The sequence below is a fragment of the Ailuropoda melanoleuca genome, chromosome 15 (genome assembly GCF_002007445.2).
Source record: "Ailuropoda melanoleuca isolate Jingjing chromosome 15, ASM200744v2, whole genome shotgun sequence".
Taxonomy (NCBI): domain Eukaryota; kingdom Metazoa; phylum Chordata; class Mammalia; order Carnivora; family Ursidae; genus Ailuropoda; species Ailuropoda melanoleuca.
Window position 1 is genome coordinate 49989959 of NC_048232.1, and position 23452 is coordinate 50013410.

The 23452-nt window shown below is 38.7% G+C and overlaps 1 pseudogene; it reads left to right on the forward strand.

Moving 5' to 3' along the window:
• Positions 1-5659: 5659 nt before the first annotated feature.
• Positions 5660-23452, forward strand: part of LOC100484942 — a 62455-nt pseudogene continuing 44662 nt past the window's right edge.

Sequence of the window (23452 nt, forward strand, 5' to 3'; positions counted from 1 at the left end):
TGCTTTAGGTGTCATATCTGAAAAATTATTGCCAAGACCCATGTACAGGAGCTTTTTTCCTAATTTTTTTCTATGAGTTACATGGCTTCAGGTCTTGTTTTTAAGTTTTAAATCCATTTCAAGTTAATTTTTGTGAATGGTATAAGATAGGGGTCTAGTTTCATTCTTTTACATGTGAATATCAAATTTTTTTATCTTTTACATGTGAATGTAAAATGAATCATCTTTTACATGTGAATATCAAAAAGTATTTACTGAAGAGACTTTCTTTTCTCCAGTGAGGGGCTGTCCTTGGGGCAACTACCACACTTTTTCTGCTGGAATGACAATTCCTCTCTTTTATTTAAGTTTTAAAATATGACTATAGTAAAGTCATTAGAAAATAATAAAGGGCTAGGTAAGTTCCTCTAAAGCCACTTTAAATGTAGGCAAATAGCAGAGAATGCTCTTAATAACAAGTTTGAACATTCAAGTGTGGAAGTCTTCCTCTAGACAGAGGATGATGAGTCTAGAAATTAACATTATGTTTAGATACTCCCACAGAGTGCAATGAGCAGTGATCCAAGAAAGACATGCCTGTGCTATGTCCTTTACATGCGTCACCTGGCATTTGGTGCTCAAGGGATGTAAGTCCCTTTCCCTTTTGCATTTTACAAAATACTTCCACACATCTCATTTCATTTTTCTATATATTAAAAAGAAAATCCCAAGGAATAAACCATTATTCTTATTGTACTGATATATAAGAATCTTTATGTGTTGAGGCTGAGAATAACTTGATAATTCTGCAGTTCGGTCTCTCTAAACTGAATGTTCCAGATTTGTTAGATTGATCATGTAGGAATTGATCATGCGTCCCTCTGACCGCTTACTGTGATAATGACAGAAAGTCTGATAGGACAGTTCTTCTTGTTTACAGTCTGAACTGAGCATGGTTCCCACTTAAGTGAAGACCCAAGACACTTCCTGTGTAACAACACTGAACTTCCCTTGTGCAGTGGCTGAGGACACTACTGTTAGTCCTTTTATCCCTAGGGTTGAATGAGTAACATTTTGTAGTGCAAAAATATACCAGTTGTTTAATTTGACAGAGTTCTCAAAGAAAGTCTTATAGAAAGTCTCAGATATGAGGTGGAGAAGGTGGAGTTTCTAGAGCTGAGCATTCGTGTAAGTTAAAAACAGCTTTGAAAGTGTATCAGACATGAAGAAAAGCAAAGCATGGTGCGATCACGTCACACATAGGAGACCTGCATGCAAACAGCATAAAGGAAAATAGAAGATGAGGTTAACTAGATATTCAAAGCTCAGATGGATAGAGGATACTGACCAGGAAAATTATAAATTTTGACTGTAATGTATTTAAGAAACATTTGACTATTAAGAAGGAAAGAAATTATTTACAAGTAAAGCCATATATTTAAGACATGTTCTTATGCCTTTATTTCATGCACCTTCATTCTGTGAAGAGAAAAGGGAAGGAAAGCACAATGACTGAGTAACTCAGGAGAACCACAGACCTCATGTTCTCTAAAGGAGAGTAGGAAGAGTAACTCTCAGAACAGAATGGATGATTGGGGTGCCTGGCTGGCTCAGTTGTTAGAGCATGCGACTCTCGATCTCAGGATTGTGAGTTTGAACCCCACCTGGGGTGTAGAGATTACTTAAATAGAAAAAAAAATCTTTTAAGGAAAAAAAAAGAAGAGGGGCGCCTGGGTGGCTCAGTCAGTTAAGTGTCTGCCTTCGGCTTGGGCATGATTCCAGGGTCCTGGGATTGAGCCCCACATTAGGCTTCCTGCTCTGCAGGGATCCTGCTTCTCCCTTTCCCTCTCCCGGCTGCTCTCCCTGCCTGTGCTCTCTCTCTGTCTCTCTGTCAAATAAATAAATAAAATCTTTTAAAAAAAGAAAGAAAAAGAACAGTATGGGTGAATTCTTCTCTCAACCAGTGTCTGACACTAGGAAAGAGAATTCCCTTACTACACAGAATTCAGACCCTTACAAAATCAGAATCCTGTATATCATGAGATGTTAAATTAAGCCTCCTAGTCTCTTTTATATAATCATCTAGAAAAAATAGGATGGCATTCCAAGTAAGCTAGAATACATGCAAAAAATTTTAAGTAGATCTGCATTGGATCCAATATCTACATATCATACCTAATATCTATATTCTATTAGTTCATTCAATCAATATGTATACATTCCCTGCTATATGCCAGGCACTGAGGATACAGTGTTTATAAGGTGGATATGATCCCTGACCTCATGGAACTTGTAGTCTCCTTGGGAAAATAGGCATTACATAAACAATGCATTCATTTTTACCTCTATAACTTTGTACAAAATGAACAGATATCTTCTGAGGTTTTAGGCTAGGTGTAGAAGATACCAAAATCACCATCTTTAAGAAAGTGAAAGTTGAATCTACTTAGTGGGAATGCATTACATTGGTAAAACTTTGCTAATTGTTACTTTCAGTGCCCAGAAATGCTGGACATTTCCATTACCTCATAACATGATTCAACTCAAATCCTCTTTCTGTTCAAAACCCCATCTAGGGGCGCCTGGGTGGCACAGCGGTTGAGCGTCTGCCTTCAGCTCAGGGCGTGATCCCGGCGTTATGGGATCGAGCCACATCAGGCTCTTCCGCTATGAGCCTGCTTCTTCCTCTCCCACTTCCCCTGCTTGTGTTCCCTCTCCCGCTGGCTGTCTCTCTGTCGAATAAATAAATAAAATCTTTAAAAAAAAAAAAAAAAAACCCCATCTAAATCCACTTGCACCTATTATAGAATACTATCACTTGTTACCACTGAAAGCTAATCGAAAGGGCCTGTGGATTCTTCCACCGAACAGAATTTCTCTGCCATATTGAACCTCAGCTGACATGAAACAGGCCTATTCGTTTCTGTTCCAGAAAGCAGAAAGCTGCATTTTCTTTTATCTGAGGGTTTATCTGAAAAGCCTGTTTCAGAAAATGGCACAGTGAAGAACTGAACATTAAGACCCTGGTCCAATAGTTTCATATCTAGGACATGTGCTTATGTGTTAACAAGAGTTTTGGATTGTAAGAAATGAATTACCTCACATTTATAGTTTAGACCTCTTTAAGGCAATGTAACTAGAGGCAAAGGTAAGCATACTGCCCTCAAAAAACATCAGAGGGACTATATCTGAGTCATTAGACAAATACAATAAGAACTTATATCTCTGAGTTCACCCGTCTAAAAGTAGACCAGGAAAGTCTCAGAGCATATAGAGCATTTAGGTTTCTGGTCTCAATTTTGGGGCTACATAGTCATTCATCACATTTATTAGCTGACAGTCTTCAGTACAAGAAATCCAAATGTCAGCATCAGCAAAGGTTCGACTAAGACTCCAACAATTTGAGATATATGCCTTTATGCAATAATTTTAATAGTGAATAACCTTTTAAAAATTCAGTCTGGGCTTCTCCAACTAAAAGAAGAGAAAAATACAAAAACTCAAATAGCATTTCCTAAAAGATTCCATAGTGTTCCAAATTTGGAAATGTGTATTTAAATAAAATTTTAAAAATGTTAGCAACTGTTCCATGGAATGCTTTTTATTTTTTTTTAGTTGGTGGACAGAGATATGTATGGTATGCTGGTAAAATGACTTTCTGAAAAACAAAAACCCAACAACTCTGATTTCAAGTCTTTCAAGTTACCAACCTAAAATCACTGAACTTAGAGTTGGAAGAAATGTGCACAATCAGCTCTTATGAGCCTGTGAAAGCTGGCTTCAGCACCCACTGACTGTGATCTGGGGAAAGATAAATACTAATTTATTTTCTGTTAAGGAGCTGAAAGACTACACTTTTTCTTTCTTTTTTTTTTTTAAAGATTTTATTTATTTATGTGACAGAGAGACAGCCAGCGAGAGAGGGAACACAAGCAGGGGGAGTGGGAGAGGAAGAGGCAGGCTCCCAGCAGAGGAGCCCAATGCGGGACTTGATCCCGGAACGCCGGGATCATGCCCTGAGCCGAAGGCAGATGCCCAACGACTGCGCTACCCAGGCGCCCCAAGACTACACTTTTTCTGATGTAGTTCTTAGAAAATCCAGTTTTTGGAATTATACCTATGTTTGGTTTTAATGAAGATTCCTTTTATAAATCTTTTCTATGCTGCACACTTTGATGTGATTTAGGTTTAAACGTGGCAATCAGTTTTCCCTAATGAGAAATATAAAGATATAAATGTTTGTTAGCAAGACAATGATATTAGAAAGATTTCTAATAAAACTTCAAGTTGCTCAACTTGACAGTAATGTTTCTATTCCATTGGATGAGGTAAATTTAAATTTTATTTATTTATGCCCACCAGATGGCAGACATTTCATAGCAACCTTACAAGTAAGGCACATCTTCATTTCTGCAAGGCTGAGCAATAATCTGTTAAGATGCTAAAGGAAATTAAAAGCACTTTGATTAAACAAGAAATGAAGGAGCACATTTGCAACTTGGATTGTACTCTTATTTCCCCCCCTCCAGCCCACACCACTTCTTTGGGTTCCAGAGGGCATTGTCTGGACTGCTCTTTTCTGATATTTTCATTATGGAAACATGTGCATTTGAGCATGGTTGAAACTGAATCACACATGTCCTTTCTATGTGGTTTGGGCTTCTTCAAAACAATTGATCAATGTGGGAGCATAAAGACCATCTTGGGCCAACCTGGACAGAGCAGAAGGGCCATTACAGCTCTAGAGCTCCCTGTAGCATCAGCCAAGGCTGTCACTGGGACTGCATCACAGCTCAACTTCTCCCTCTCTCTACTGTTGCTTCCTTCCCTTCCACTGGTGCTAATCCCAAGGCATTCCTCAATAAACATCATACACATTAACTTAGTCTTAAAGTTGGCTCCTGGGGGACCCAGCTTACAACAAGGGAACTGTAAATTTAGTAGGGAAGACTAGCTAGTGAGAGTCATATGAACTGTAGCCATGTAAGGCCAGTCAGTGTTGGTGCCAGAATTTCCATTTGGGCACATTGGGAGCAGCATTCTGTTTTGTGTGTGTGTGTGTGTGTGTGTGTGTGTGAAGGATATTGGGGTGGGGGAGAGGAACTTACTTTGGGGGCTTCTTTTGAAGTTGTTTGTAAGTACACTATGACTTCATTGTAAATTTATTTGTGGGGCTTGTCTGGGTAGCTGATGGAGATAAAGGAATGAGAATAAAAGACCCCATGTAGATGTACACGTCCCCCCACTCCCCACTTGTCACTCTTAGGATGACCATCTAAGGTTGGCTGAAAGAGCTGCGGAATTCTCCAGGAAGTCTTATAAAGAACTGAGGCACTTAGCATTGTTGGTGGCCAACAAAAATGTTTTGTGGCCAAAGATGAGCAAGAGAATAACCATGGGGGCAGAACCAGAAACCTCAAGAGCTGATGGAGGGCCCATGAACCAGTAACATTCACTGCTTAAATCAAGATTGTCCTGTAGGAAAATTCACTTGATGATGTTAAGAAGCTTGTTGGAGTATGTTTGGGAATCAAGCAAAAAATTCAGAGCTTCAAAACTCATTATTTCCCAAATATTAACATAGTTTACTCACTTTGTTTCCTTTAAATTTTTGTCAAGTATCACCTTCTCAAAGAGGTTTCCTTGACCATTCTCTCTACTTAAACTAGCATCTCTTCCGATGGTGGATATTTTCTGTCCTGTGGCCTACAGAACAGAGACATCTAGTGTGCAGGAAGAGAGAAGAATGGAGACTTGGAAGGTAAGAAGAGACCCCCTCCAGGATTGAGGGCCGGTTTTGATTTCCCATTGGTGGTTGTGGCCCTGAATCCTGTATCTCTGCTCTTTTTCCCTTTTTTGTCTCTTCATGTAGCTCAGTTGGGTCTCTATCAATTGCCATAAAATGTTCTTTTTTTTTTTTTGAAGATTTTTTATTTATTTATTTGACAGAGAGACAGTGAGAGAGGGAACACAAGCAAGGGGAGTGGGAGAGGGAGAAGCAGGCTTCCCGCCTAGCAGGGAGCCCGATGCAGGGCTCGATCCCAGGACCCTGGGATCATGACCTGAGCCTAAGGCAGACGCTTAACAGTGAGCTACCCAGTCGCCCTGCCATCAAGGGTTCTAACAAACATGCCTTTCTTTAGTAATTTTTAGGTTTTGCCCTTTACCCTCTAACTATCCCTGAGATTTTTCTGAAAAGCAAAAATGGGGAAAGATGTTCTTTTTTCTGTTATAGAGAAGCAGACATGGCTCAGCAACATAAAGGTATTTCTGATAAAAGGTTGAATGGTATTCAGGAAAGTATCACTCTAATTTTTCTGTTCCATTTGAGGACACTTGCAAAAACGTAATCCGGGGGGCACCTGGGTGGCTCAGTTGGTTAAGCATCGGGCTCTTAATTTCAGCTCAGGTCATGATCTCATGGGTCATGAGATTGAGCCCTGCTTCCGGCTCAAGCCTCAGTGGGGAGTCTGCTTGAAGATTCTCTCCCTCTGGCCGCCAACTCATGTGCTCTCACTCGCATGCTCTCTCTTTCTCTTTCTCAAATAAATAAATCTTAAAAAACAAACAAACAAAAAAACCATAATCCTGTACTGTTTTCTGTTGTTACAAAACTCTCTGAAAGATATTTATACGAAAAAGTCTTTTAAAGGCGGGTAGACTTGAGGAGACATTGCTATGTCCTCTGAAAAGTTCTCTACAACTTGTGACACTCTGCAGATCTAACTGGTTATCTTAAAAATTTGCTTCCCTAGTAAATATTTTAAAAATGACATCTCTACTTTTTAAAAGGTAATTAAATATTTGTGAGGTGTCTTTGTTAAACCAGAAAAAGAGTTTTAGAATGTCTTTTTCTCTTTATTTTAATTTTTTTATTTTTTAAAGATTTTATTTATTTATTTGTCAGAGAGAGAGAGAAAGCACAAGCTGTGGGAGCAGCAGGCAGAGGGAGAGGTAGGCTCCCCACTGAGCATGGAGCCTGATGCAGGACTCCATCCCAGGACCCTGGGATCGTGCCCTGAGCCAAATGTAGACGCTTAACTGACTGAGCCACACAGGTGTCCCAAGAACGTCTTTTCCCTTGGGGTGCCTGGGTGGCTCAGTCATTAAGCATCTGCCTTTGGCTCAGGGCATGATCCCGGCGTTCTGGGATCGAGCCCCACTTCAGGCTTCTCCGCTGGGAGCCTGCTTCTTCCTCTCCCACTCCCCCGGCTTGTGTTCCCTCTCTCACTGGCTGTCTCTCTCTGTGTCATATAAATAAATTAAAAATCTTAAAAATAAAAAAAGATGTCTTTTCCCCTTTATGCACAAATGAATAGCATCTTTGACCCTTGGTTTCCTTATTCAAATAGGTGAGAGCTTTTGTCTCATTAACTGAGACCAGTCAAGGTTGCAACTGCTTCCCAATTCAAACTTATCTTGTTATCACCCAATTTATTTTCATTAACTGATCTCTAATACTAAGGAAAGTATGTTAGCTCCATGGGTCTTTATTTCCTATTATTTCCCAAACAATATTAAAAGACAAGTGTTTTTATATCTGTAGTATAAACTCACTGCTTATCAGGATCCTAGGGGGCTGACTATGAGTGCCACTTGAAGAAAAAATAATTTTATTTTTGCAGTCTCTTAGAAAAGCATAAAACTCTCTGTAAAATCATTTTATCAGAAAAGCAAACTTGTTTTTGGGTGCATCTCCTAATATTATTTATCTTATCTGGTGTACTTGAATGGTGTCTCCTGAATTTTAGAGATCTGCTTGGTTCTAGTATTGTTTGAATACATGGTCCAGGCCTAGGGAACACAAAGTAAGAAAGGGGGCTAAGTTGTTGGTGATCTGGGGCCTTGGATCTTTGGTAAAACTAGGCAAAGTTATCCTTTAAATGAAGGCTGCCTAGCGTTTCTCAAATGTAGGTGTTGTTTTTGTTTTTGCCATGTTTATCCAAAGAATGGATTTTGTCTTCTCCTTTCTTTATTCCTCTTGGTCCATGCTGGGTCATCTACCTATTACATCTTAGTCATGAAATTGAAGCACAAAGCTTTTGTAATATATATGAGGGAAATCTTGACACACTTACAGAAAGGTAATCTGATTTCTTCTTTTGCTTCCAGTCCATATAGAGAACTTTCTTACTTTTCCTGCCTTCCTAAGAAGTGAGATTTCTTTCATTCTCTATTTTTCTAGGTTAACTTTTGGGTTCAGAATGAAGTTCATTTGATGGCAGCTTGTAACGAGCCTGTATACTTAACGCACTTTAAGCCTCTTACTCATTGAAGCTTATTCTTAACCAGTCTCTTTTTCCCAGGCATGTAGGCTCTGAACAATAATCTTGATTTTTTCCCCCTTTTTTAAAAAGAATTTCCCAAGGGCACCTGGGTGGCTCAGTCGGTTAAGGTCCAGCTCTTGATTTCAGCTCAGGTCATAATCTAAGGGTAGTTAGCGGGAACTCACTCAGCAGAGAGTCTGCCTGAAATTCTCTCCCTCTACACACCCCCCCGCCCACTCACACTTGTGCTCCCTCTTTCTCTCTCAAATAAATAAATAAATTAAAAAAAATTCCCATTTCTTGAGAGTTTCAAGGCCACCTATCTAATAGATGAAGGAGCCATAATTCAAAACTAGGCAGTGTCTTTCTAGAGCCTAGAGTGTTAGTCACTTTAGTACCTCTTCTAAAGAACAGACATGGGATGGGCATGAGACAGAGGACTGAAGATAGGAGAAAGGTTCCAGTGCAGTTATTCCAAACACCAGTTCAGGGATCCTCTTGAGAATAGATGGGGTAATACAGCAGGCTAGTTTAAAAAAAAAAAAAAAAACCAAAGGCATGGTGGGTACAGTTTTTGTTTCACCACTGTCTTGTAGTAAGTATTAATTGTGGAATACTATGAACCTTAATATCAATTCCAAATCTTCTTTATACGTTATTCTTATAGATTTTTGGGTCTATATGAAAACAGAATTCTTAGGTAAACTTTTTTTTTTTTAAGTTCCCAAAGTAGAGCATGCAGATTGGTACCCTCCTCCCCAACTAAGCACATACCCATGAGCAGGCACGCTTGTGCACGCACACACACACACACAAATCCATTCTTTATATGACATATGCTGTAATTAGCTCTTTAAAAACTACCAAAGTGCAAACATCTCTCATTTTCAGTTCTTTCCCTCCCAGGTCTTCCCAGTGCTTATTTCCCCAGTAATACTAACATACCTGTTCCAGTCACAATTGCTGTGTAAGAAACCACCTCCAACTTAGTGGAGTAAAACAACAACAATCATTTTATTATGGTTTCTGTGAATCAGGCTCAGAGACTCTCTCATGCTAGTGACATCAGACACTGACTGAAGTTGTAACAGTATTTGGGGTATTTTAGGGTTACAAAACCAGAGTGTTCCAGTTAAAAAGACAGAAACAGCATCACCTTTGATGACGTAGGCTCAGAAGTCATATAGTGTTTTTGATTACAAGCAAGTCACAAGACTGCCAAGATCTGTTATCTCATTGGTTTCTGCCTCTCCTTTGGTAATAAGATCATGATGGAATCATAGGCCAAAAAGGAACCTCAAAAGTCACCTAGTCCAATCCTCCATTTCATGCAAGGGTTAATTACTTTCTGAAAAAAACCATTTCTGTTATTTACATTGACTTTCTCTTCAAATTTCAATCATTTTTTAAAAATGTGAATTCTAACAAGTTTTACACTTCATTTTAGTTTTAATAATCCTACATGTTTTGAAACTACTAAAAAAACTCAATACAGGGGCACCTGGGTGGCACAGCGGTTAAGCGTCTGCCTTCGGCTCAGGGCGTGATCCCGGCGTTATGGGATAGCCCCACGTCAGGCTCCTCTGCTATGAGCCTGCTTCTTCCTCTCTCTCTCCCCCTGCTTGTGTTCCCTCTCTCGCTGGCTGTCTCTATCTCTGTTGAATAAATAATAAAAAAATCTTAAAAAAAAAAAAAAACTCAATACAGTCATAATTACTTTCAAGGAGTTAACAGTTTAAATGAAACAGGATAACGATACACACAGGAAAAGGACAAGCATAGGCCCGTACTATAAATAAGTGCTCAAGGAAAGGACAGTTTAGGGAATAGTCAGAAACCTCTACTTAAAGACCGCATGAGGGTGGGGTTCTCAGGATGAGATTAGTGCTTGTGCTCCTTCTCTCTCTCCTTTTCTCTCTCTCCCTGAACCCCTCAACTCCCCATATGAAGATACAGCAAGAAGGCAACCATCCACAAACTGCAGAATCTACTGGCACCTTAAACTTGGACTTCCCAGCCTCCAGAAATGTGAGAAATAAATGTCTGTTATTTGAGCCACCCAGTCTACAGTATTTTAGTGGCTTGAATTGACTGACACTAAGGAAATTGAACATTTGGATTTAGAAATGCATTTTCCCATAGGAAACTTGCTTTAAATAATGATTCATTTCTGAAGTGAGGCCATTAACTGAATCCATAATGTAGTTGAAATATCAAATATTACAAAATAAAAAAAACAGTTATAAAAAACTGTTACAATATTGGTTTTAAATACAACAAGCTTTGTCTATGAAGCAGGAGCCCTGGGTTTAGTCCTCTCTTCTGCTATTCTCTGGCTGTGTGAATCTGACCAAATCATTTTACCTCACTGGCCCTCAATTGCTTCATTTAAAAAATGAAAGTGTAGGAAAGGTTGTGGAAAAATTTTATTTTAAAAAAATTCCTTCCCATTCCACACCCACTAAAAGGAACTCAAAGAAGCTAATTAGAGAAGGCAACTTTATCCACACTGAAACTTGGAAATGCCCTAACTTCATACTGCAAACTCTGAAGAACAGTATCCACAAGTTATCAGAGAAGCCGGGCTATGTTACACAGTTCTCTTCCTCTTGCACAAATGCAAACCATGTAGATAAGATTAAGGTACCTCTAATTCTATTCAGTTTAGAGGAATGAGGGTGGCCTTCAGGAAAAACAGCTGAAAAACAGCTGAAAAATAGCGCAAAATGTTCTGAGTCATTACCTTGCTAATATCTCTAGGAGACAATGGCATGTCTAGAAGTTCTATTTAGGATGGATGTGAGGCTGCAGATTGGTTAGAAGGGGAGCCTTAAAGCTGATTTTGCAAAACACTTTATATCAGACTGAGGAAACATCAAAGTTCAATATTAAAGAGTTGGGGAAAGAATATCTTTGAAATTATGGGACCAGCAATCCCTAGGTACCTTTCAGCTCTGCCATTGCCAAAAACAATAGGATAGGAGGAGAAAGCCTTCAGTAAAGAAGAAATTTATTTTTTCTTCTTTGAAACTACTTAGAGGGCAGTAGTGGGAAACAATGCTGAAGCCCCAAGCTCAGAGCAGCTGACAGCTGTGCCATCCTTTGCGTCTTGCTTGGTGTCCCTAATGTAACAAGAGGAGTGAGAATTGAGGCCATGGAAGCCTAGCATTTAACCCATGTCATGGCTAACTTCTAATGGCTGGACAGGAGAGTTTTGCAGGTTTTGACATGACTCAAAATAATTATTACTGGTACTGGCAAAGAGCAAAGCCAAGTTCTAGCCCTGACAGGATTACCCCTTTGGCAAATAGTATGAGCAACAGCATGACTGTTACTCTCTTTCTGGCTACAGTTGCAGTTGTCATAGATGGAAGTAGACACCACCTTATTTCTGCTCATGAGAACTCTGGACACCCAGTTGAAGAAAAATGTAGAATCAGGAAGGCAGCCCAGCCAGACAATCGACAAATAGTTCCCTGTGAAATATATTTTAGGTGGCAAACAGAGTAGAACCTTAAACAGAAGGGTTGAACACTAGGGGCACCTGGGTGGCTCAATCAGTTAAGCATCTGCCTTTGGCTCAGGTCATGATCTTGGGGTCCTGGCATGGAGCCTCTGGAACTGAGCCCTGGATCAGGCTCTCTGCTCAGCAGGGAGCCTGCTTCCCCATCTCCCTCCATGCTCTCTCTCTCATTCTCTCTCAAATAAATAAAAATCTTAAAAAAAAAAAAAGGTTGAACTCTAAATGGTCTCTATGGCTCCTTCCAACTCTTATATTCTAAGATGTGATGGATAAGAAATCTTTATCTTGAATGTTGGTACTTAGCAAAATACATATTTAAGTGAAAGTGAATGAAGTGGTCAGTAAGGACTTCATGATAATTCTGAGGGAGACTCTAAACAACTTTCAAATATATTAGATGAGAGTTTTCTGTTATCATTGATTTTACCCCCAATATTGAAACTCTACTTCAGAGGTCAAGAGCATGATCCTCAAGGTGGTAGGTACATGAGAGTACTCTTTGAGTTTGTAAATGGAGCAAAGAAAGTGGGAGTGGAATTTTTCTATGAGTGAGCCAAGACCAGTTGAAAATGGTGTGTAGGCCATGGCCTGCCCCTTGCCTCCAGGAGGGTCCTCTGCTAAAGCCAAATGTAGATCAAAGTGGCTGCAGAGATGAGAAGTTCTCTTGAGGAGGACTCTGCCATAACCTATTGGTGCTCACACCTTTGATGCCTTGCCCTCCCTGTCTTCTGTGTCCTGGTCCTGGAACCCCACCAGCCCTGCGTGCAGCTTGCTCACCAAGGAGAACAGAGGAATCCAGAAGGCAAGCTGGCTGAGCAGGCTGAGTGCTCTGACATGTCCATCTTCATGAAGGCCATGACCAAGCCCGGCACCAAGCTGCCCAGTCAAGAATATAACCTGTTCTAGTTGGTCTATAAGAACATCTTCAGGGATTGCAGGTGCCCCCAGAGGATTTTCTCAAATATGGAGCAAAAGATAAACACCTCTGACAAGAAGTTGTGACTGATTAAGAACTATTGGGAGAAAGAGTCTGAACTGAGATTCATCTGTACCACCGTCCTGCAATTGTCGGATAAGTACTTAATAGCCAATAAACTAATCTGAAAAGTAAAGTCTTTTATCTGAAAATGGAGTTTACTTCTAGTAACCTTTGTTGCACATGGTAGTGATTGAAAACAAACTATATATAATTCTGGAGGAACTTTCCAAAAGGCATTTGATATAAACTATAAAGAGATGCAACCCATACACCCAGTCCACATTGGGCTGGCTCTTAACTTTTCTGTACTCTACTATAAGATACTTAATAACTCAAAGCTTGCCTGCACACTGGCTAAAACTACTTTTGTTGTTGTTTTATTGTTTTATAGAAGCATAATTAACATACAGTGTTATATTAGTTTCAGCTGTACAATATCATTTTACATTTATGTACATTACTCTGTGCTCACCACTATAGGTGCCCTTTTAATCCCCTGTATTTCTCTCATCTCCCCACGCACTCCCCTCTGGCAACCATCAGATTGTTCTCTGTTTTCAAGAGTCTGTATTTTGTTTGTTTGTTTGTTTGCCTCTTTTTTCTTTGTTCATTTGTTTTAGTTCTTAGATTCTACGTGAGTGAAATCATATGGTATTTGTCTTTCTCTGTCTTACTTATTTCACTTAGCATTCTACCCTCTAGGTCCATCATCTATATTGTTGCAAATGGCAAGATCTCATTTTTTTTTTTTGGCTAAGTAATATTTCACCCCACATCTTCTTTATCCATTCATCTATTGATGGACACTTGTGTTGTTTCCATATCTTGGCCACTATAAGTAATGCTACAAAGAACATAGGAGTGCATATATCCTTTTGAATTCGTGTGTAAATACCCAGTATTTAGTGGAATTACCAGATAATATGGTAATTCTATTTCTAATTTTTTAAGCCACCTCCAAACTGTTTTCCACAATGGCTATACCAATTTGTATTCCAACCAACAGTGCGGGAGAAGTTCCTTTTTCTCATCCTCCTTGTCAACACTTGTTTCTTGTCTTCTTAATGCTAGTCATTCTGACAGGTGTAAGATAATGATATTGCATTGTGGTTTTGATTTGCATTTCCCTGATGATTAGTGATGTTGAGTATCTTTTCATGTGTCTGTTGGCCATCTCTATGACTTTTTTGGGAAAATATCTATATGAGTCTTCTGCCTTTTTATTTGGATTGTTTGTTGTTTTCTTTTTGGTGCTCAGTTGTATAAGTTCTTTATATATTTTGGATATGAACCCTTTCCTGGACCTATCATTTACAAATATCTTCTTCCATTCAGTAGGTTACCTTTTCATTTTGTTGATGGTTTTCTTTGCTGTGCAAAGGCTTTTTAGTTTGATGTAGTCTCAATAGTTTATGTTTGCTTTTGTTTCCCTTGCCAGAGGATACATATCTAGAAAAAAATGTTTCTATGGCCAATATCAAAGAAATTACTCCTTACGTTTTTTCCTAGAAGTTTTATGGTTTCAGGCCTCACATTAGGTCTTTAATCCATTTTAAGTTTATTTTTGTGTATGGTATAAGAAACTGGTCCTGTTTTATTCTTTTGCATGTAGCTGTCCAGTTTTTCCAGTACCGTTTACTGAAGATTCTTTCTTTTCCCCATTGTGTATTCCTGCCTCCTTTATTATAGATTAATTGACCATATCGGTGAGGATTTATTTCTGAGCTCTCTATTCTGTTCCATTGATCTATGTGTCTATTTTTGTGCCATGCTTAAAACCACTTTTGATAAAGCCATCACAGAACTTAATGCATTGAAAGAAGACTCATACAAAGACAGCACACTTATCATGCAGTAGCTTAGTGACAACCTAACATTATGGACATTGGACAATACAGAAGAAGAAGGTGAGGTTCAGAAGAGGCAGAAAACAAAATGTATACTAAATGTGTACACAATTATCCTTTTTTCCTGCAAGAAACCTTTTTACACATCTCTATTCCTTGGATTTTCTTTTTTTTTCTTTATTTTATTATTTTGTTAAAGATTTTAATTTTTTATTTTTGAGAGAGAGAGCCCACAAGCCAGGGGGGAGGGGCAGAGGGAGAAGCAGACTCCTTACTGAGCAGGGAGGCCCATGTGAGACTCGATCCCAGGTCTCTGGGAAAATGACCTGAGCAGAAGCCAGATGGCTAACTAACTGAGCCACACAGGTATTTTTTTTTTAAGATTTTGTTCATTCACTTGAGAGATGGAGAGAGCACACAAGTGAGGGGAGGGGCAGATGGAGAGGGAGAGAGAGAATCTCAAGCAGACTCCATGCAGAGCGTGGAGTCTCACGCTGGGTCATATCCCATGACCCTGAGATCATGACCTGAGCCGAAACCAAGAGTTGGACACTTAACCGACTGAGCCACCCAGGTGCCCCACTCCACTTGGATTTTTTATAGCAAAGAAACCCATTCATGTTTATGGAATCGTCCATTTGATATTTCAAAATGGATTATGTTTCTTAGAGTAGGTGTTTTACCGTAGATGTCTCATAAGCCATCTCTTCTTCAGATGTAAATGATATATGTTGAGTATCATGGAGAATAAAGTGGATATTTAAAACTAGAAATAAAGGGGTAAGGGGGATGTAGGACAAAATCCCACTAGAATAGGATTATAGGAAAGGTACTGAGTCAGACAGTTCCCCATGCTGGTCAATAGGTGGCATCAGAGTAGCTTGGATGCCAACTGTAACAGAGGGTGGAAATATTCAGGATCAAGGCAGGCTTTGGGTGAATGTGTGGGGAGGCAGTGTGACTTGTTGTCTATATTTAGTTATGTCTTATCTCTCTAAATTGTTTATTGCCTGAAGCTAGGAACATTTCCACATACAGCTAAAAGTTGTACTGAACTTTTCTGTGCTTTATTTTTCTCCCTTTAAAATGGATATAACAGTGATAGCTACCTCATAGGATTATTGTGAACAATGAAGAGTTAATGCATGTAAATGAACAAAGCAGATTGCAGGGTAAGTGTTCAATAAGTGTTAGTCAGAATGACTGCACAATGACTTTGAGGCACATAGTAGGCACATGTAATATCAGCAGGTATTAGTGGATGCATAAATGGACAGGAGACATAAGCCTGATATTTACAACTTAGAGACTACCTAGCATTAAAATATATGTAGAACATATTGGTAAGGGAATAATCTTTCACATTGGTAATATGATACTTTACTTTAAAGAGTATACAATCTCGGGGTGCCTGGCTGGCTCAGTTGGTAGAGCATGTGACTGATCTTGGGGTTATGTGTTCGAGCTCCATGTTGGGTGTAGAGATTACTTAAAAATAAAATCTTTTTTAAAAAATATATATAATCTCAAGAGTCCATTGAAATGGTATCTCTCTGAGTATCATGTAGAGTTTATGTATACTTCATTGAATCTTTCCAGAGAGGTGTGGTATCAATATTGCAAAGCTAGGCAAACTTATTTTAGTTTATTCCTCAGGTAAGAAGGCCAGTCCCTACAATGTTGAGCTCTGCCCAGACACAGACAGATCTGCTCAGATTAATGAATTCAGTTCTATCATTACCTAGAAGGCTACTCAAAAGAGAGGCTGAAATTAGTCTTCCTGTTCTAAGCTTGATAGTCAATGGACCAGTTGAGGACTCTAGACTACTTGCTTAGCCATCAAGCTACATTTTCCTTTCCTAAATTTTGACTCTGGGAGTTCAGGTCTTAGAGCGGGTCTTCTACCTAGATGCTTGGTTTTCATGTCAATTTTTCCTGAGAATGTCACTCAGTCCTGGACCCCCAGCTAGGGCCTTGACAACCTATCTATCCATTTCTCACCCTCTTATCCTGATACCCCAAATATGCCACTGTTCCTTCCTTAGATGACCTGAGCTGAGTGAGTAATATGATACTTTTTGGATGCTAGATGAGAGCCTGCTTCAAACACCATGGATCCCTCTGGAACAACTATCACTGTCCCTTTGACAAAAACTTCTATAGTCTAGGAGACAGGAATAATCATCACACCCCCTCTTGGATGTGGATCCAAATTAACCCTGCATTCCCCACACCACTTCAGACTCTTATTGGGATTTCTGACAAGGCAACAAAGGCTCGTCAAGCTGCTGAGTTATCCTTCCCTTCCCTTGTCTGTGCCCATTTCTACCTTCCATACAGGCTCAGAAAGCCTCATTCATGGCTGATTGGAAGGGAAGATTGGAACGGAATAAGAGAAAGGTAGATAATGCAAGGAAGAGGAGTGATAAGAATACTTTTAGCTCCAGAAATATAAATGTTATATGTAGGAATGGAAAATAGTGATTCTGAAATTTTAACATAATTTCATAGAGGCAATATGGAAATAAAATGGGATGTAGCTCTGTTTGAGTCCCGCCTTTTCCACTTACAGGTTATATGACTTTGTGCAAGCTTAAGCTCTCTGAGTCTCAGTTTCCCCATGTATAAAATGGGATTATAAAAATGTTTATTTTGCAGGGTTGTGAAGATTAAAGAGATAAGGCATGGAAAAATGCTCCGTTTTGGAATGGTGCTTGTCCTGCCCATGACCAATTCTTAGATTAGAGATTAAAATGTAATACCCTATGGGCTGGACTTGGCTCAAATATAAGTTTTGTTACGGCCTCTGTCAGGGTCCCCAAGACCATCCCTAGGTGTGATGATTCACTAAGAGGACTAAGCATACAGTCGTACTCAACGGCTATGATTTATCATGGCAAAGGACATGCAGCCAGATCAGCAAAGAAAAAGCACATGGGGTAAAGTCCAGGGTAAACCAGGAATAAGCTTTCAAGGGTCCTTTCCCATGGAGTCACACAAGACGGGCTTGTTTGCCCCAGCAATCAGTTATGACAACACACATGAAACGCTGCCAAGCAAGAAGCTCATTAGAGACTCAGCACCTGAGTTTTTACTGGGGACCGGTCATGTAGGCAGCTTCTGCCAGACATATACCAAAATTCCAGACTCTCAGAAGGAAAGCAGGTGCTTGGTATAAGCCACATTGTTTGTACAAACATTTCAGGCACAGTGAGTCATTCTTATCAGTTTTGGGAAATGGTGGGAACCCTCCCAAAGTTCAAGTTCCCAAATGCCAGCCAACGGTCAACCTGTAAGTAGGCCTTTCTAAGAATGAGCAGGTCGACCTGCTATGTTATCCATTTTTGCACAGGCACACACAGGGTTTGCCCATGCAGGGTTTTTTTCTTTGCTTTTTAAACTTCTTCTTCTCCTTCTTCTTCTTCTTTTTTTAACTTAGTTGCCATCCTTCAAAAATTAAGAAATTTCACTCAGGATTTCAAGATCCTTGTGAAAAGTCAGATATTGTGGCAACAATAGATTCATTTTCCCACAAGGCAACAACTGGCAGTCCCCTTTAAATAAGGCTTTAATTGCCTTAAATTCACCCCCATCTCCATCACTGTCAGTCTTTCCCGTATTGAGTGCAGATTGCCATCTAATGACATGTTTTTGTATTGGCCATAAGCTGCTTGAACCAGTAGTGGCCAATTGACCATAGTACTAGAGAAAGAAGCAGGCATGTGGAATACCAGTGAGCCATGGTAATTAACAATAATACGAAAGGATCGTGTTTATGAATTTTTGCTATTGAGGTCCCAAGAAATGCCATGAATCCAGAACTCCTCTCTGACACTATTACAGCAATTACTTATGGGTATTCTTGGATTGATTTGACAACACTTTTATTGCAATGTACTATAAACCCCTTTCAATTAAGTTAACTTAAATTAGTCTTTGTTCCTATACACCCAAAGATTACTGACTGGAATAGTGAAAACATAAATGAAACATTGTTTTTATTGTCAGTTAGTACTTTATAAATCAAAGTTATTGCTGTCATTATCACTGCCAAGAATTGTTGGAATGGACTAAAATATGTCAATAGAAAGGTAAATCTTGTTCAAAGGAAATAGATCCAAAGAATATTCAAGTTGTTCCACATATCAATGCATCCACTTATTTACTAACTCAGCAAATGTTTACCAAACACCTACTGTGTGATAAGATAATACTATATAACAAGATTAAATTTCATCTTTATATTCCTAGCATCTAGAAAAGTACCAGGCATCAAGTTTGGATTCAATAAATGTTTTCAGACTTCAAAAATAATCTTCACTTATAAGGAGATCTAAGGATAGAGATAATGAAAATAATTTTGTTCGGTATGAAAAGGGAGAAATGAAAGTGATATTACTGTAGGATTATGCTGCATGTCACCTAACTAGACGGATGTTTGAGATTCTGCTTTCTAATTCCAGTTACAAAACTGGCACCAAGGCAATTTAGAAGAGGGACTGCAACTATTCCAATGTCTATTGAATGTTCCATTTTACTAAAGGCAAAGAATTAGAAAAATTCTTTACTTGCCTACCTGATAATTATTTTCCTCAGAAGCCTAAAGCAGCAATTAGGGAAACTTACACTCTAGACTTAACTTTTACTAATAAGGAAAAACCAGTTAGTGAAGTATACAGAAGCTTCAAAAAGATCAAGAAAAGAGGCAGTGTCACATTAGAGTTGGACAGTGGGAGAAGAGTCCGAATTTGTTAGTACTTTTTAGTTGTCAGCGGCAAGAATCCAATTCAAATTGACTCAGTCACAGTTGGATCCGGGTTTTCAAAATAAGTCATCAAGAACCAGTATTTCTCTTTTGTTATTATTTGCTTTCCTCTCTGCTGGCTTCATTCTTAAGACAGGGTCACCTCTCATAGTGGCAAGATGACCTCCAGTAGCTCTGAGCTTATGTCCTACAAGGTTAGCAAGCTCATTAGAAAGAGAACATCTCTTTCTGAACATTTTTCACAAAAGTGTGGGATTTGAGAATCATTTGGCAGCCTTGTGTTATGGGCCCATCCCTAAACCAATTATATGACCTGTATGAGGGATGGGAGTAGGAATGTATCAGGCACATACTACATCTGACGCTGAGGAACTAAAGTCAGTACTAATTGATGAAAAAGGAATAGTTCCACGAAGGAAAATTGAGGTGCTATTTCAAGAATTACAGGTGCTGGGGAGTCATTCATTCAATAACTATTTACTGAGTGCCTACTATATGTAGGCTTATTTTATTTTATTTTTGTTGTTGTTTTGTTTTTAAAAGATTTATTTATTTTTCTGGTTCCCAAACTTATATTTAATGTAAAAATAACAGAGAGATGATAGATATGATTACATAAAAATGTAGAGGTTTTCCACATCAAAACACAAAATAGAAATAAAATACAAAGAACTGACAATAATATTTACCATATATAATAAAGACAAAAGCTTAATGCAATTAGTATATAAAGATTGCATACAAATCTATGAGGAAAAAGTAGTGATAGCCCAATTATAAGTGAGTAAAGGGTACCAACAGACTAGTTCACCCCCTATTTGAAAAATGACTAATAAACATAAGAAAAACGTATTCAACTCTAAGAATAATCAGAAGAATGTAAATTTAAAAAGCTTTAATTTTCACAATTAAAGTAGCAATTGTTTTAGATAAATATTCCATACTGGCCTAGGTATGGTGACACAAATTCTTGTGTGCTCTGTTGGAGTAAATATAAATAAGGACATCTTTTCAGGAAAACAATTTGGTTGTTTGTCTCAGAAGTGTAGGCTTATTTTAGATTCCATATATAAATGGTGAATAATAAAGACAAAAATTTAAAAATCCTTGTTTTATTGGACCTTGCCCTCTAGTTGGGGTGAAAAAGACAATAAACAGCTACATTAATAAAATATGTAATATTTCAGGTAGTGATATGTGCTGTAGGAAAATATCAGGGAAGAGGAATAGAAATTGCTTCAATTTGATGTAGGGTCATCAGAGAAGACCTTATTGCGGGTAAAAGGGGAGAAGGAAAGCAGTGCATATGTGGGTTTGTATCTTGAAAAAGTGAGCCAAGGGAGAGTAGGAGATGAGGTCAAAGATTGTAAAAGGTCTTGAAGGCTATTGTCTTTGATTTTAATGAGCCGAGAAGCCACTGGACAGCTTGAGCAGAGAAATGACAAGATCTAGCTGACATTTAAAAATGTAAACCAAGGGAAGGAAGCAGGAGATTAGGTAAGAGATCAGTACAGTAATCCAGATTAGAGTTATTAATAGTTTAGACCAAAATGATAACAGTGGACTCGATTAAAAGTGGTCAGATTCTGGGTATATTTTCAAGGTAGTGAATTGTGGGGGGCAGGAGAATTAAAAAAAAGTATCAAGGATAACTCTGAGGTTTTTGGCAAGAGTGATCAGAAGGCTGGAGTTGCCATTAACTGAGATGGAGAAAACTGTTAGAGGAGCAGGTTTGTAGAAGAACAGGAGTTCCACTGCATTCTTATTAAATTTGAGATATTTGTTAATGATTCAAAATGGAGATGTTGATGGGCAGTTGAGTATATGAGTCTAGGATTCAGGTTAGAGTTCCTGGCTTCAGAGTCTATCAGTGTACAGAAGATATTTAATGCCGTGAGACTGCATGAGATCACTGAAGGAGAGAGAGAGAGTATAGAAGAAAGAACTCCAAGAATGAAGTACTTCAATGTTCAGATGTCAAGATGATGATAAGCAGCCAATGAGATAAGAGGCAATCTAAGAGGATGAGATATCCTGGAAGCAAAGAGAATAATATGCTTCAAAGAGTGAGAGATGACTGTCAAATGAAGAGAGGTCAAGTGAAAATAAGGACTGGCCTTTGGATTTAACTACTTGGAGGACTTGCCATGAGCAGTTTAAATGATCTGAAGATGAGAAAAGCCTACAGAGTCTGTTCAAGAGACAATGAGAAGAAGGGAATTAGGAGATTGCAAATATTAAAAACTACAACTTAGTTTATATATCTGTGTTTTGCAATAAAGTAGAGCAGAGAAATGGGGCAGTAGCTAGAAGAGGGATTTTAAGAGAAGATTTTTTTTTTAAATGGGAGAAATTTATATGTTATAGACTGCTTCAGTGAAGAGAGGAAACTAATGATTTAAGAGAGTAAAGGCAGAATTGATGGAGCAATGTTCTTGAGAAGACGTGCAAAACAACAGATGTCCACTACAAAAACATATGGGAGATTTTAGAAAAACGGATTTCTGAAGCCCAGAGAAAGACAACTATGTTTTTATGGCCAACATCATTTAAAAAGGACAATAGATTAAAGAAACTGAGAGAGACTAAGGGGTAGAATTCTGATGCAGTGGGGGATTCTGGCTTGAACCTAAATTTTAATCACCATTGGCATTCAGATATGCCTGCATGTGTAGTGTCAGGGCCTGAGTCCTCCATTATTGTGCATGACAGGAAAAGGAGTCTCCTGGGAAAGAATTCATTCTAAAGGAAGAGAAAGCAGTGCTCTTAGGTTTGGACCAATAGCCGGTCACACAGGAGGAGCAATTAGTAGAGCATGATGTCTATCTCTCAGGTTTAGCCTCTGACCCAGAGGCTATATACCTATCTCAGAATCTTAAGGAGAGGGGAATACAAGAGATGAAAGCTCTGTTTCAATAAATTATGTAAAGTACTACAACAACAAGATCTTGTTACTCATCTGTTAATGCTAATGCACAAAGGAGAAAAGCCTTGATCCTACTTTGGTGCAGCAGGCTTCAGTGCATTAAAGATTCTAAAATTTGCTTCCTCCAACTTCAGCATTCAATGAGTCTGAAATGGTGACCAGCCCTGATAGTGGTGGCCAGTAGAGACCAGCCCCCATCACCCTGCAGCAATGAAAACCAGTTCCAAGAATAGGAGAGAATTTAGTAGTTTGTGGCTTCAGGAGAAAATACCCTTAGCAGAAATATCACCTGCCATAGTGGCATTGGTCGGGCACTACCAAGTAACTTCAAGGGAAGCAAAGGTTTTGCCAGCAGGTATCTCCAAATGTGGCCTGGATGGGAGAGAATCATGGCAGACCGAGGGGACAGCTGACATGACTTGTCGATGAGCACATGTCATATCACCTATAAGCTTTGTAGAGACAACTGGATGAGACTTTAAGAGTAACTACAAGTCCCACAATAGGGTTGGGGTGAAAATCAGAAAAAAAACCACTATTTATTACTGTTATATGATTCCATTTTATCCTTAGGTTGGTGTGGCTAGGGAAATGGGTGATAAGAAATTACAACCACACATAAAGCTGATGAGGAAGAAAATACCAAAGAAACAACATGTGGCTAAAGAGAATGGGCTCTGTTGTGATAGATGCTGATGATAGAGGTGTGCACAACCAAGACACAGATGGAGGGAAAACTCAGGAAGGATAAAGTACAAACCAGCTGAAGTTGAGGATAAAAAAACAGTTCAGTTAAAACAAAACAAAACAAAGCTATGTTTGGAGGAAGAAAATGATGTAATGCTGACAGATGGCAGAGAAAGTATAACCACTTAACTATTGTTTTATTTCCTTTTTGTTGTTGAAGTAAAGAAAATGGTCTTCAAAGGGGAAGGTAGAAAACATAACTAAGTAGGAAAATGAGAGATCCTCCTCATTTTTACTTTTCTCCATTTTTTGAAAGTTTTAGAATGAGTATTACCTTTCTTTTACTTAAAAAAAGATTTTTAATATTTTATCGAAAAGCAAGGAATTAAAATTCGAAATATATAAAAGATTTAGCTAGAGTCCAGATCAATGCTTTAGATGATGCCAAGTCCACAGTTTCAGATGAATTATTGCCTAAG